Raw genomic sequence first — 13,846 nt, 5'->3', positions numbered from 1 at the left:
CCACAGAGCCGGCCTGGACGCCGCCAGTGGAGAGGGAGTTGGCCCAAGTGTGGCCAGACTGGGGGAGGCGGCTCGTGGCACCTTCAAGCCGTCAAGGGGACAGGCCTCTCGTGGGCCTCTCGTGGCAGGTGGATACTTCGGGGAGCCTCTGCTGCCTCGCCTGCAGGGTAGAAATTGTCACCGTGGATTGCAGTGAGATGTGGGCCCAGCACGGGATACTGAGTTCATCTTCTGGGCCCGTGGAGAAGCTGCCCGCTGTGTGACTGGGGGGTCCGGAGGCCTCCCTCTGAGTCCCGGTCTCCTCTTGAACCCTCAGCAAGCCAGGCCCCTCTCTGCAACTCCATTTCCTCCTCTGGGGAGCAAGGACCCGCCCTGCCCTCCTGTGCAGTGGGGGAAGCTGGGTGCTCAGGGTCCCAGTACAGGGACGCGGCCCCTGTGGCCAGGCCAGTTGTGTCTGGGCCCTTTTCCCAGCCTGGAGCCAGAGAGACAGGCGATGTCCTGGGATCGACCTTGAGAGGGGCCCAAGGCCAACATCCCCTGGTGGGTTGTGGGGACTGAGCTGGGTGGCCCCTGGCCAGGGTCATTGATGGCGCCCTGGGAGGAATGCCACTCCTGGCATGGTGTTGGCACATTACACAGGCCTGGCGCAGCCTGATACCCCACGAAACCACGGCCAGCCCTAGGTCCCCATATTTCCCCCTCATGGTGCTCTCTGTCTCAAGAACATACTCTGACCAGTTCATAATCCTGCCCAAACCAGTGCAGTGGTTCAGGCCAAAATTTATTTTGACATTCAAGCCTTTGGCATCTGGACTCTGCCAACCTCCCTCTCACCTACCCAACATGCCAGCTCCCTCCAGGACCCTGCTGTGATGCTCCACCTTGGTGCCTTATGCTGCTCTTCTGGCCCCTAGGTGGTTCCTGCCAGCAAACTTCTCTCCATCCTTCAAGATTCAACGTCAACGTTCAAGATTCAACGTCAACGTTCCCTTGTCAGTCAAGGCAGCCCTGAAACGTCCTCCGAGCAGCCACCTCCTCCTCTGCTCCCCGGTCCCCTCTCACTCCATCGCCTGTCACAGCCGCTACCGCACTGTCTTACCATCGCCCTCCACGAGCTGTCTCTGCAGGCCTGTCCTCGCTGAGAGGTTAGGCGATGATTGCAGATAGTGTTCCCAACTCTTCAGATTTCCTCACCGCATTCAGGACACATTCCTCCCTATGCACATGAGCGATTGCTGTTTAGTAAGACCTCTCCGAGGCTGGTGCCCAGACACTGGTCGAGGAGCCAGCTTCGCCTCAAAGCTTCGTAGCTGGTTTTTCTAGGGAGCAGACCCCACGCAAGTCGCCAGTGGCCACATGCCTGCACTTTTTTTTTTTTATGGATTACAAGAACAGGGGTACAGGCCAGAGGTTTGCAGAGAAACAGAGTGGGGAGCAGAACAGGCAGATGACTGAAATACACTGCTGAGGGGAGCAGCGGGAGGGTCAGGAAGGTCTGCCAAGCCCTGTGGGTCACTCCCTCGCCGGGAATCGAACTCTTGCTGCAGTGTCTGTGACTCGCTTCACTGCGCTTTAGCCTGTTGTACCACCAGGGAGGGTCCACACCTGCACTTTAAAGGGTTTTCACGTCTAACTACTTGAGTCTTCCCAGGGAGATCCTTCCAGGCACTGGAGAGATTTTGTAAAGAACACACTTACTTGGAGTTAGAGGTGAAACCAGGAATAGAAAGTCAAAGCCCAGAAGTACAACTGTTTTGCCTGGGTCAGCTCCGAGGGTGAGAAATAGGATGCCTGTCACCCCTGGGGACCCGACTCCTGGGGTGGACGCCTGTCAGGCAGCCGTCTGGAGCACTTCCTAGAAGCTATGACCCGTCGCCTTCAGTGGGGAGGCTAATTAAAGGAAACTGAAGACTAGTAGCCAGGAGATTCCATGCCGCTGAAAAAACAAAGGCATCCAACCTGGACGGTGCTGAGTAAGAGGTCTGCTTGCCTCGCCTCCCTCCCCACCCCCCAAAGGCTCTTGCTTTGCTTCCCCTGGCTTTTCTGACACCCGCTCATCTCTGGGTAGCCCAAGGGATCAACAGAAGCCACCTGTGAAGCGGAGGCTAATGCCGTCCCCAAGGCCCACACCCCAACTCTTGTGCTCCGGGCCGGTGTCCTCATGCACCTGCAGGCCAGTAGCTCAGCGTGAGGACAGTGAAATGCACATTAAAATCACCAGACACGGCTGTTCTCCTCAGAGGGTTTAGCACTGTGCACTGTGCGGACTGACTACAGCAATGTTGGCGGGGATTGGTGTTCCGGTGGGGAGGCGGAGGTGTGGTGGACTGAGAGATGCTCGGCGGTTTGTTAGGAAGCTGGAAACGCACACGTGTGTGAACGCATCTATGTGGTCACACGTCGCTGTGTGAGCCAGCCATCCACTCCTGGTACTTTCAAAAGTAAAGTGAAGACATTCCCAGGGGCAGGAACAGAAGTCGGGGGGCTGAGGGAGGAGGGATGCTGTTGCCTGGGTGGTAAGTGTGGCAACATACATGTGAAGAGGTGTGGCCTCTAAAACATGTAGCGGTGTAAACCACTGCAACCTCAGTTTAAAAAAAAGAAAATATACAAATGCTCAGAGCAGCTTCTTCCTGAAGGCCAAAGTGTGGGAACAGCCCAGTGGTCCCCAACGGTGGCTGGGCCCCCAGAGGGCCGTCGGTCAGGCCGTGCAATCCTGTGTGGCACCAGAAAGGAATGAACTTCCTGTGCATCACGGCGTGGATGAGCTGTGGAGAGATTCTACTTCGTGAAACCAGGCGGCGAGACCAGAGGCCACGTGGGGAAGGACCCCACTCATGAAATGTCCCGAGCACGCAGGTGGGTGCCAGCTGGAGGAGGGAGAGGGGTGGTGTGGCTCCTGAACTGCTGCGAGCTTCTTTTGGGGGTGCTGGCTCGGTCTCAGGCTGCGGTGATAGTTGAGCAACTCTGGGTACATTTTTAAACTGGATGCTTTGGAGAGCCAACCATGTCTCAACCAACTGTCATAACATGTACATGCACACACACGTGCACACACGCAGCGAGGCTCCCTCAGGCCAGGCTGGCCACGGGGGTCCCCGCATTCACACCTGCACACGAGCCAGCGGGGTCCCAGCTGGCAACCTCATCTCTGCCTGACCTGCACCCAGGACTTACTCCTTACGTGATCCGCTTGCTTGATGAGTCCACCCTGCAGCAAGGCTGGGGGACCCCTGGGAGCCCACGGTGGGAGGGACGTGGCCTGATGCTCACTGTGCTCAGCTAGAAGCCACTCTGCCTGTGCGTCAGGTTGGGAGACTCAGGGTGCAGGCGTATGGGCTGCGGCGTTTCTGAATCGGGGAGGGTGGGCCCCAGGCCGGAGCCCCCTCTCCAGGGTCAGATGAGTGTGAATTGCCATCACACCCCCTTTGTCAGTTGGTGGTAGTCAGACCTGACTGTCGCCTTAGTATGCAGGCCTCAGCCCAGGCCTCCTCGACCCTCCAGGGACCTGCCGCTACCCTCCCTGTGGCCCTACCCAGGGCCGCTCCCCCACCCTCCACTCTGTAAATGGTGGAGCAGGGATCAGAGCCCCCAGGCCTCACCTCCAGGGGGTCCTGGTGGCAGAGCCGAGGGTCTCCAGTGCCACCTGCTCCTGCCCCACCGGTGCAGGAGAAAGCAGGCAGGAGGGCTCGGGGCTGCAGGGTCACTTGGCCTGGTGATGCTCAGGCTGGTTGCACCCTGCAGATCAAGAGCCAGGGGAGCAGAGAGCTCACCAGTGGCAGGGAGAGAAACCCAGGGGTACATTTCAGTGCCTGCAGAGGTAGGTTTGGAAAAGTACCAGCAGGAAGGGAAGTCGCCCTGATGGGGAGGCGGGGCCAGGGAAGGAAGGAAAGTCTTCTCAGCGCTGCAGGTCTTTAGAAGATGACTGGCTGTATTTCTTGGTGGGCTGGCTGTTTGCAGTGGGCAAAGCGTCGCTTCAGCTGCCTGTCAGAAGTCATTCTCGCACTTTCTTATCAAAGAAAACCCAGTCGTCAGGGAGTGACTCTAAGGGAAATCTTGGTTTTAAACGTTTAACCACTGAAGAGATGCAGGGCTGGGTCCACCTTTGAAGAGGCAGGTCATTTCTTAGGTCGACTCTTTTGAATCTGCAGGGCCCCAGCAGGAGTCACTGGTGTCACGGGGCGCTTGTGGCCAGCCATTGCTGCGCTGGGTTCTAGATGCATCCTCGTCCCACCTCCCAGCATCCTGTAGGGCGCTCCGGGCCCTTTCACATCACAGGTGAGTACCCTGCAGCCCGGGTCATGTCTGTCACATGCACAGAAGTCCCAGGGCTCATGTCCTCCCATCTGGGAGCACCCACTTTCTCCCTGTAACTTCCGACCCTTTCTGGTGGCTGGCAGCAGGGCTTCCGCTCTTGCCCTGCCTGGCTTTTGCACACACGTTCCAGAGACTGCCTGTGGGTCACGGGAGTTCTCACTCACTGACTGCACGTGACAGCCTAGAATCAAAGCCAACAGGAAGCCACTGTCCTAAAAAATACCAGCTCTACCATCCCCATCCACAAGGCAATGTCTGAAGAAATTTTTTAAAGGTATTTACAAATTCCTTTCTTCTCTGTACTTAATGCAAACAACAAGCACTTTGCTGGCATCAAGACCAAGGCAGCTCCATCCGCCCCTGTTTCTGCTTTCTGGCCGTCCCCAGGACTTCCCTGAGAAGCCAGCGCACTGGGCAGACAAGTGGGCCCCTGGCCATGGCTCGTGCGTGCGTGGGTGTGTGTGTGTGCGTGGGTGTGTGTGTGTGCGTGTGCGCCAGAGAGGCAGGGCCCTGGGTCTGCTCATTAAGTTGCAGGAGATGCCTAGTCCATCAGCACTGCTGTGAGGTGTATTGAGATGCCTGAGAGAACGGCCAGGGGGCAAGAGATGTCTTGGGGGCTGGCAGGACTAAAGGATGGGTAGGCATTGTGTGGAAGCCAGGGAGCAGGGCCGCCTGCCCCGAGGCCCACTTCCTCCCCGCTGTCACGGTGGGGCTGGGGGTGCCACGTGCCAGCCAGTGCCACACATATGGTCCACGTGCTGTCGTCCAGGCCCCAGAGCAGCCCCTGCAGCAGCTACTGCTAGCGGTCCCTCCTTTCAGGAGGGGGGCAGACTGCAGCTCAGAGGTCACAGGAAGGTTCCAGAAGTAGGCTGTGCATCCAGGTCTGCTTGAAGCCAGAGCTTTCAAAGCCCCTGCTCTTAGGGTGCTTTACCAGTTTCAGAGAACCTGAAAACACTATCCCATCTGGTCTTCCTGCACCCAGAGTTTCTCTATGTCTCACCAATCTGTGGGCACAGATGACTCACCCTGCCCGTAACAGTATGCATTTGATTTGCTCCATCCTCCTCTCCATTCACCCGTCCTTGGGCACTTGCAAAGCCTCTTCAGTTCTGACATGTGTCCCCAGAGTGGGGTGGGGCCGACAGTCCCCTTTCCTTCCATTCCTCCCCCTGCACCCCCCCACCCTCCCCCTCCCCCTATTAAATTTCATTACCTGGGAAGCCAGTGAAGGGCCTGTGTTCTCTGTCCACAATTCCCCTTAGGGAATCCTTTCCCAGCTACCTGGCCCAGAGGAAGGTGGCCAGCCAGGACTGGGCCACTGTCCCCAGCGCTTGTGTGGCGCCTGTCATCGCCCCCATGAGCCTCTGAGGTCTTATGTGGGTGGAGACAGAGGTCAGCTGAGAGCCACACAAACCCCCAAGCAGCTGCCTGATGTAGCAGGGAACCTTGGAACTGAGGGAACCTAATGATTCAGGCCAGTGCTGGCTATGACACACACAGCAGCAGTTACACTCTCGAGCCCCATGGGGGCGTGGGGGGAGCCAGACTGTGGGGAGAGGCCCATATGGTGACCATTCGTCCAGGCCTGACAGCCCCCAGGTCCTGGACTCAGGGCTTATCTGGCATGAACCTGTTTCACCCTCCCCCAAAGTCAGTCGGGGCACAGCCCACCACGACCCCCAGGTTACAAACAAGGAAACTAAGTCCCAGAGAAGAGAGGTCACTTAGCGCAAAATGACACAGCCAGTAAACAGGGGTGTCCTGAACCCGTGTTCTAAGCTGCTGTCTTCACAGAAGGATCAGTAAACCTTGGCGCTACAAATCAGCTCAGTTTGAGGCAGCTGGGCTCCAGCCCTTCCCACGTCATGACTCGTGGGCTAGAATCACTCCACACTCAGCGGAGCCAGAACTCCTACAGCCCAGGCGACGCCAGAGGGACGGTCTCCTGATTCACAGAGAAAATCCAGTGGGAGGTCAGAGCTGTGCAGGCGAGAGCTTTTCTCCTGTGGCAGAGGACATGGCAGGAGGGCACCCCAGGAAACCGAGGGAGCCCCATCCTGTCTCCCACCAGGCCTCAGCAGAGGACAGGACCGGGACGGGGGTGGGGGCAGTGATGACCACAGGTGAGCGCAGCCCTGGTACAGGCCCCACACACCATCTGCAGACACACGTGGCCCCCAGGTGACCCAAAGGTGCCCCAGGACTCGCCGGAGCAACGCAGGCCGCAGTGGCCGCCCAGAACCAGACCGGATGACCCCAAAGCCTCGCCCTTACCCAAACATGCCTTGTTTCTTAGCTTCGGTTTTCTCGGGACTTTTCAAACACCTGCGCCACTGTAGCTGGCCTCGCCCCAGACCCTACACCAGCCTCCCCAGCAGTGGGCCTAGGGGCTGGGCTCTGGCTTGATCTGGACTAACTTAGGGAGGGAGCGAAGTGATGGGTCAGCTGATTGTCCCCTCCCTCACCTTCCCTCCCATCTCCCACCCCACCCATCCTCCCTTGGTGTGAGGCCATGTAGCATTCAGAACCAGACCCTTGAGGCCCTGCCCCACACGGGGCTTACACCTGGGACATAAATAGATGCACAGCCAGCATGTGGGTGACAGAGTGACCCCCTCCCTCAGCCCCTGTTTCTGGGCAGCCCTTCTGTTCCACAGGAGCTGCAGGGGCTGACACCCCACAAGAGAGAACGGCCGCCCAACAGGGCACCTCACACCCCAGCAGCAGCTCCCGAGGGTGCCCCTTGCACCAGCCCTTCCCAGCAACTGGTATTAACTTACAAAAAAAGGAGAAAGAAATCTGAACTAATGTACCAGGTAGAAAGCGATCTCAGTTTTGGTTTGAATTTACATTTCTTTGAATATGGGTGAGGATGCGCATTTTTCATATGCTTATTAGTCATTTGTAGTGCTGCTTCTGCGAAGTCTGTTCCCAATTTACTGACAATGAGAAATGTAACTGCCAGGGGGGCCGGATGCACATGTCCTCCAGCAGAGACATCAGCTCCCCCGAGGCGCAGCCCAGAACACCAGAGCCTAGTAGGTCAGTGCTGGGGAGCACGAGCGAGAAGCAGGAGGGTGGTGATGAGGCGCCAGGTTTACGGGCTTCAGCACAAGCTCGATCTGGCACTGGACCTGCTGAATCCTGGGGTGCCCTCCTGCTGTTTCCGGCCTCCCAGGCCAAGCTCCTTCAGATGGACAGTCTTTCATTGGAAACATCATACTTTCCTTCAGGGCTCCCTCTGGCCTGGGATCCTTTCTGGATTATACTTGCGCTCCAGAGCCATATTCCTTCCTAACTGTGTTGCCTCCTGGAACTGCCTCCCCATGCCCCGGGGCTCTGTGAAGCCCAGCTGAGACCTCTTGGAGTGTCTCCCGAGCTGCCTTGGAGTCGCCCTTCCTCAGTGGAAGCAGCCTCAAGGGTTGTGCGACTCCACGAGGCATTCCACGTTTAGAACGACATTACTTGTGCATTTTTCTGAAATGAGTCAAGTCTTACCTTAGGCTCCACTAGGGCTCTCTGACTTTCAAAGGGGTAAGATCTGTGGCTCTAGAGGACTTGGAGAGAGGACAGGAAGGCACAGCGGCTACCCCAAAGAAGAAGGAGATGAGGGAGCGGGAAGAGGGGCTTGGGGAAGCGGAGGCCCTGAGGGTTCCTAGGGAAACTTCCACCAAAGCGCAGAGGCTGAAGAGGCAAGGTCTGGGCCCCAACCACTTGGACAGCAGCAGAGGCCTCTCTGGTGTCCGTAGACCTCTTTGTCCTCGCCCCCTCCCCCCACGCCCGGACTCCGAGCCACAGCCACTCCTTTCTTCAACTTCTCTTGTATCCACATCACCCTTGGGACGTCCAAATTCCTGAGGCATTGGAGACTCTTCGAGAGCTCAACCAACTTTTCCTCTCCAGCCTTCTTCCTCTCCCCCGCCCATTGGGGATGGCTCCCAAATACGGTGACACCTCCAGGCCTTGCCTCAGGCAGGTGCCCCTCCCAGGGCCAGCTCCCCTCATTCTTTATCTCCCAGCTCAAGTGTCCACTCTTCTGTGAAGCCTTTCCTGGGTCCCCTCCCTCCTTGGGACTCCTTAGTTGCAGCGTTTACCACACTGAGTGGTGTATCCGGGTGTCCTACCAGCCCCCCACCCCACCCCCACACACAGTAGTGGCTGCAGGAAGGAGGGGAGACCGCTCATGGGGAAGCTGGGGGCAAAGACTCAGAGATCAGGACTCAGTCTTGGGCCCTCGGGCCCTGGGGCCTGTTGGCTTCTGGGTAGCAGCTCTGGGACTCCACTGTCCACAGCTCTGTTGCGGCACTATTGGAAAAACAAGCATCCTCATGATATACTTCTGGTGGGATGGAAATCTCAAAACAAAGACCCCAAAGCTACTTGCAGCTTGTGTCTGGGACCAACGGAGGCAGGACCCTTGGGGGGGGTTCGGTCGGGGGAATATTTGTGGTGTATTTCACAACAGGAAGCTGTGCCCCTCTTGGCCCTGCGCACACAAGGAGGTGAAGCACAATGGGGTGTGGGGGTCATAGGCAGAGCACGATGCCAGTCCCAGTGCAGCAGCTGTGTGTGCGTCCCAGAGCCATGTGCCTCCCCGAAAGCTGGAGACCCTCGGGGGATCTCGGGGGATGACCGTGAGGACTCCGATACCGGATTCCATGAGTACTAGGTTCTTTTCCCCTTGAGTCCCATGGTTTGTAAGCTCAATAGAGGGGGCTTGGACAAGAGGCTTCACCCTGTAAGCCTCACTCTCCTCGTCTGCCACATGAGGGCAGCCCAGGGGGCTGGTGTGACGTGGGGCGAGGTCCTGGGTGTGGAAATGTGCAGGTGTTCGGTGTGTGGACTTCCGATCTGCCTAGCAGTGGGGCATGAGCCCCAGCTCCAACTTCCTGGGCAGAAAGCTTGGAATAAGACATTTGGAGCTCTGGAGAAAGCTGAATAGGAAGCAGCATTTAAGAAAAGAGAGAAAGGTTCTGGAACACGTGATGATTTGCCTTCTCCCATCAGAAAATACTTTTAAACAAACAGCAAGTTTCCTCCATTAATAAGGCCTGTGGAATGCAGATGAGATTTTTTTTTCTCCTCCTTTTTTGCTGATTAAGTTCCCCCAAAACCCCCTTAAGAATTTTAATGAGAAATGCAAAAATCAACAAAAGTCCAGCAAACCCTTTCCTGTTATTAAATAAAGGGAAAGTAAATATTGCAAATTGGACATATTTCATAAGAGGATGTTTTGTTTGGGTGAAAAAAAAAAGAAAAAGTTATTTGCTTTCTGGAAGCAAATACATGTCTTTGCTGAATTTTGGTTTCAAATTTGATGACTGGGGTATTATTCCTGGTTTGCCTGGAATTTAGGCCTTTGACATCTGAGGCAGACATACCCAGGCAGGCAGGAAAACCAGGTTTGAGCCATGTTAGACCTATTCTCTCTCTCTCTCCTGAGCTCAGAGGTAGAGACCTATAGGCAGTCATATACAAGATATAAGCAACTTGGGACAAAGAAGATTTGCATGCGAAAGAGAGAAAAAATAAAACCTAGTGTGTGCTCTCTGCTCCCATGTGAGGATGATCTATGAGACCATGAAACACAATCTACCCCAACTGCACAGTTGTTAAGACAGAGCGACTCTGCCTGACCTGGATTTGAATCCGACCTCTCCTCATCTTCACAATGTGGGGGGGTGGGGGGGCAGGGAAATAAAAGAATGCATATTGTGCACTTACCTTGCACTGGCTTATTTTTCTACTCATTTATTCCTTATAATAGCTTCTACATATGTCTAGTTAGGTAGGCTATACCAATTAGATTCATATAGCCTATAGAATATAATATTCTAACATGTGCACAATAACAGAATAACTTAATGCATTTCTTAAACATATCCCCATCACTTAGCAATGAGTGATTATAATGAATTTGCTGTATACCCTTCTTGTCATTTATTTGTACAGATATTCAATGTTTGATGTTGTTTTTGTGTATGTTGGTTTCCACAAGTGATGTCATGGAATTTATATTGTACTGAACCTTGCCTTTATCAACAAACATGTTTTCGGAATGTGTCTGTGTTGATCTATATATAAGCACCAGTTCATTCTTTTTCGTGGCTGCATAGTCTTCCATTGTGTTAACCACATTTTATATGTCCATTCCTCTAAGGATAGACATTCAGGTTGTTTCCTTTTCAGAAGGATTTTATTTTTTAAATCTGTGTATGTCCCTATGGGCATCTACACTCAAGTTTCTCTAGGGAGAGCGACTGATTATTAACCAAAGAGCAGAAGGCACACTTGGAATCCAGCCCATACCCACTCTGGTGCCTACTCTTTTTGTGATTTTGGGCCAGTTCTTTCACATCTGCCAATCTGTTTACTTACCTGTGAAATAGGTGTGATAATCCCTGCTGCACGTGTTGCAAGAGAGTTCACTGGAACTAATTCAAAAAAAGTATCTAAAATAATGCCAATGCTAAGAAACCAATAGTTCTCATCTTCCATACTACAGGTTTTTCTAGCAACCCAGGTAGGGTCTGAAAGTTATGAAACCCTTAAGTCTTGGAGACATAATGTACAATATGGGACTACAGGCCACAGCCTGTATTGCGCAGCTTTAACAAGCCCATATTGTACAGCTCTTGAAAGTTGCTTAAAGGGTAGATCTTAAAAGTTTTTATCGCAAGGGGAAAAATCTGGTAACTGTGGTGAAAGTGATAGTAAAACTTACCGTGATGGTCATTTCAGGATATAAATATTGAGTTACTATGTTGTACACCTGAAGCTCCTGTTGTATGTATATTACCCATCAATATAAGTAAATTATATCATAAAGTTGGTGCCCAAACTTTGCATGAGATCCTGAGCCTAGCAAAGGGGTCTCAGAACACCCCTTAGCACAGGTGAACTCCATCCGCGCCCCCCCCCCACAACCCCTTCACTGGGGACAACAAACCTACACCCTAAGAATCTCCATTTCCTCACCTGTGAAAGGAGACAATAAACCCTACCTGAAAGGGTGGTTGCAGGCTTTAGGTAATGTGTGCAGGGCACTAATCAAAGCTGCTCAGGTTCCTGCTCACCGTGAACCCTTTCCCTGCAGAGCTGTGGGATTCTCTGAGGCTTAAGAGGGATCTGATTTTTGTTCCACAGCACTTGCATTCTATGTTGTGGGCGCTGGGAGTCAACGCGAGCAGGCTTTGCAGGGTCCTTGGGCTTGTTTTTCTCCCTGGAAGCCAAGTTCGCCCCTGGCTTCGTGGTTTAATTTTGCTAAGATACCGCCATCTAGTGGACTCTTTGAAGTACTGCAGGCGTCGGCCCCGTCGGCAAAAAACAATGGGGCGACAACTGGGGCGCCCTGCCCTGCTCGGCCACGCCGGTGGCTCCCCATTGTCTACGGGGTAAAGTCCAGAAGCCCAAGCTGGAAGTGGCGCGCCTCCACAATCGACCGCGCCGCGCCTATCGGAGCTTATCGCCGGCTTCGACCTCCTACCTGCCCCTCCAGCTCCTCCCCACTATGACTCCTGGAGCCCTTACCTGCCTGGCAGGTGGGCCTGCCGGTGCCCGCACCTCCCCGCATTCCCCAGGCGCTCCTTCCTCCAGGCTCAACTTAAAGGCCACCTCTTCCCTCAAGCCTCCAGGCCCCTTCAGCCCACCCGTCTTCCCTGACCTGCCAGCAACATTTGCTCTCACTCCTTTAATGTTTTCAATATTCAGCCACGTTTTGGCAATGCCCTACCCAACGGTGTTGGGCATGATGGATCAAAATGAATGCCAGCCCCTCCCCTCCGCCCCCGCCCCCCTACTTCCCAGCTCTGAGAACTGGGAAAGGAGGAACCCAACTGGCAGATGCATGGTGGGAATTAAGATGCAAAGTGACCAGCATAATAAATATCTTATATGCTTGGGTAGGCTGCTCAGATAAAATACAGAACACCTGTTTGAACTTGGATTTCAGATTTAAAAAACTTACTACTTTTAGCATGAGTGTATCGCAAATATTACAATGCAGTTCTGTATAATTCTTCACAGATGAATGCAATTAAGAACTGTTTGTTTTTGTTATGATCAGATAGGGATTTGTATGGATAGTCAACCCTCATTATTGGTCATTCTGCATTTGCAAATCCCCTACTAAAATTTCCTTGTAACACCAAAAAATCTGAGTCTCCTGATACGCATGTTTGGGCTGAGGTGGAACAAGGCCACGTTGTGCCTTGTTTCTGTGCACAAGCATACTTTCTGCTGTCTCTTTAGTGACACATTTTTCACATTTTTGTGTTGTCATTTTGCCATTGAAAATGGCCCCAGAGCCAAGTGCTGAAGTGTCGTCTCGCATCCCTACGCCAAGGAGTTGTGTGCTTTACGGAGAAACACATGTTGGATGAGCTTCATTCAAGCGTGAGGTTGAAGGTAAGTTCAGTGTTAGTGATTCAACAATAGATATTAGTATCTTTAAACCAAAATACACATAAAACAAGGCGATGGGTGGGTGGATGGATGGATGGAAAGAAATGGAGGCTGGCCAGATGCTAACGCCCTCATTTCCCTAGAGCCATGGTTCAGCCTTCACAAGCTCAACATTCCCCATGACTCACTCCAACTACTGAATAATGGCTAACGAGCATCCCTAGTGAATGAAAATCAACTCTATATTGTTGGCCCCAAATAATCAGTTATTTCTCCAGAAAATCTTGAGTTATTTGGAAACAAGGGGAAAAGCAGGTCAGAATGTGCAGTCACTTGATGAACCCCACACACACTTCCCAGAACAGAGAGAAATTTCTTTTTTAGGACGTTGAAAGGGGCCGTCCTGAAGGAAGAGTGGATTGTAGGAAACTAGAAGCTCGAAGTCTAGGGTCTTCTCTTGTGCTGGTTCAGGTATCTCTCACTGGCTGAGCTGTTTCCGGGGCAGCAGAGCTACGTCACTTCCTGCTGGAGACGCAGAACAGGTGTCTTCCGGTTGGCACCTAGGGTGTGCTTGCTGGGTGTGTTTGCGTGAGAATGCTCTTCCAGCCTCCTGACCTCATTTCAAGTAGGTTTCTGCTCATTCATTTTCACAATATTTGTCATATATGTGTGATAAAATTTAAGTCCTTACCTGTTAGAGAAAAACAGTGAAATAGCACTGAAAGTGTGAGATGGCTTCAGGACACTCTGCCAGTAGGATGAGGTGTGTGAGTAGGCGGGATAAAAGAGACACCCTGTCAAGGGTTGAAGATTGAGGAAGGGATGATTTCCTAGACTTTTTCCACCTTTTGTCCCCTTTCCTCCACTTTTGTGCATGTTTGGTTTAAAATGCACATGGAGCAGAAAATCTCCCGGGGAAGACTCTCCGAGTCCGTCGCTGTGGATCTGGACCTTATATGTGGTCAGGGCTCCGGATGATGCCGCCCGAAATGCCATTACCGGCAACCCCCAAAAGCCCTTGAATGCAGAGCACCCAGCTGAGCCTCAGGAGACCCACCCAGCTGAGCCTCAGGAGACCCACCCAGCTGAGCCTCAGGAGACCCACCCAGCTGAGCCTCAGGAGACC

Source organism: Condylura cristata, unplaced genomic scaffold, assembly GCF_000260355.1.
Source record: "Condylura cristata isolate star-nosed mole 26May11 unplaced genomic scaffold, ConCri1.0 scaffold00033, whole genome shotgun sequence".
Classification (NCBI taxonomy): domain Eukaryota; kingdom Metazoa; phylum Chordata; class Mammalia; order Eulipotyphla; family Talpidae; genus Condylura; species Condylura cristata.
The sequence above is the reverse complement of the archived record's forward strand: the minus strand, read 5'-3'. Positions refer to the sequence as shown.